This window comes from Crocuta crocuta, unplaced genomic scaffold, assembly GCF_008692635.1.
Source record: "Crocuta crocuta isolate KB4526 unplaced genomic scaffold, BGI_CrCroc_1.0 scaffold334, whole genome shotgun sequence".
Lineage (NCBI taxonomy): Eukaryota > Metazoa > Chordata > Mammalia > Carnivora > Hyaenidae > Crocuta > Crocuta crocuta.
This window is the reverse complement of record NW_027533260.1, coordinates 1,144,025-1,145,909: the sequence shown is the minus strand read 5'-3', so window position 1 is coordinate 1,145,909 and position 1,885 is coordinate 1,144,025. Positions and strand designations below refer to the sequence as shown.

At 50.4% G+C, this 1,885-nt stretch overlaps 1 protein-coding gene across 1 annotated transcript in view; it reads right to left on the bottom strand.

Annotated features, from left to right (window-relative positions):
• KLK13 (kallikrein related peptidase 13) overlaps nucleotides 1-350 on the bottom strand; it is a 10,167-nt gene extending 9,817 nt beyond the window's left edge. The window contains exon 1 of the mRNA XM_077747350.1: nucleotides 292-350. The gene's annotated coding sequence lies outside the window, so the exon portion shown is untranslated. The remainder of the gene's footprint in view (nucleotides 1-291) is intronic.
• Between the last annotated feature and the right edge of the window lie 1,535 nt (nucleotides 351-1,885).

The following is a 1,885-nucleotide window of genomic DNA, read 5'->3' as shown; positions in this document are numbered from 1 at the left end:
TGCACCCGCGCCCTCCAGCGAGCTGGGGGCCTCGGTACCCGCTCCCGCCGCTCTCGGAGCCCTTGTTCCCTTCTCAGGGTCGTCCCGGGCACCTGGCCTCAGACAGCTTAACTTTCAGCGTGCTTCACGCTCCTCAGCTCTGCAGATTTGCATCTCTAACTAAACCTCTGGCTTCCTTCTCCATCTCCCTGACTCAGCTCTTCTCCCCCTTTCCCTTTTCCTGCTCACATCTCCTTCCTCTCCCCACTCCTCCCCTCTGATGCTCCCGCCCCTGCCCCAGGCGGACCCTACCTCCGTGAGACGCCCAGATGCAGAGCTTCGCCGCCAGCTGCCTCCAACTTCAGCCTGGACCCATGGCTTTTAACCCCTGGATTCCCTCCCCCAGCGCCCTCAGCATTTCCCTGTTGCTGGCCTCCCCCTCTCCACCCCCAATGGCTCAGCAGGCTGCTGCCAGGCACCCCCCAGCCTGGGTTTGGCCCTAGCGCTTAGGGCGGGGCTTCCAGGACAAGCTGAGACCCATACCTAGCCCCGCCCAGGCCCCATTTGAGCCCACTGTGAACTTGGAGGCTGCAAGACCCACCCTAGAGGGAAGGGGAAAGCCGTTTCCTTCCTCAAACCCACTCTAAATCCCCATGGCCCTCCCTAACATCAATCCATTTTCCATCCCACTTTCTAATCTCTCCAACCCCTCCAACCCAACCTCCTTACATCCATCAGCTCCCAGATGGCCATGTTCGACCCTGTTCTTATCTCCCTAATTTTAACCATGCTCCTTACAGTCAGCCTATCCTCCAAACACAATCCCATCAACAGCCTTATCTCAAGTTTATCCGAACCTCAATCCCAACACATCCAAATTCCAGTTCCCGACTTCATCTTCAGCACCAACTCTATCTCCATCCCTTCTGAAATCCACCGAGATGCCTTAATTTATTCCGCCATTCCCCTCCCTCCATCCCACCCCCAAAACCATCAGGCACAAGAAGGGAATCTTCAGCTACGTGGCTATAAAGTGAACTGTACTTGGATGGGGCCTGAGAAAGTAATATTTTGGGTAAATGGCCTTTAAGGAGCAGGGCCAGTTGGGGTGAGGGAGTCCATGGGATGTAGGTGGAGAGGGAGAAGCAGGAATCGGAAGGTTCTGGGGGCCAGGATGATGAGGAAGAGGAAGGAGGAAGAGGTGGTGTTTTGGGAATGAGTAGGTGTCTCTTGGAACTGTGACTGGGTGGGGCCATGAATTAATCCTAGGGGGTGGAGGGGGCAGGATTAAGGATTAAGGAGGGCAGAGGTGGGGTCAGAATTTGGAAGAAAGCCAGGGATGGGGATCAGATGAAGTTTGGAGAGAGAGCAGTGGTATCATAATAAGGATGAGGGATTAAGTTGACAGAGTGAAGGTTCACATCACAATGGTGCAGTCCATGTTGGCGAAGTTTGGATATAGGGATATAGTGACAAAAGATAAGTTGTTTTTTTTTAAAGGATCTAACCAGGACTCTCCTACATATATAAAATAAACATATGTCAAAGATTTTATTTGGATCCATTAATAAATGATGGAGCTAGTAAGATGTTACAAAGACCCACACGGGTAGAGGCAATAAGGAATACTGAAATGGATTTATAAATAGATGGAAAACTGGTTTATTCTACATGTGTGGGGGGAGGAAAATTAATTGTACTTCCTGACAAAGCTGACCTGACCTGGGGTTATAGACAAGAATGATTTGCATTGCTATCAGCTGTCTATGATTTACAGCGTTGCAAAGTAGCTCAAAGACAATAATAGAGGCAGAGATTCCATAAAATCAGATAACCCGTTTGGTTTTCCATCAAGGACATCTGTTGGGTTCATCTCAAAGTCTTTCACATTTTTTTCTCTGCACTG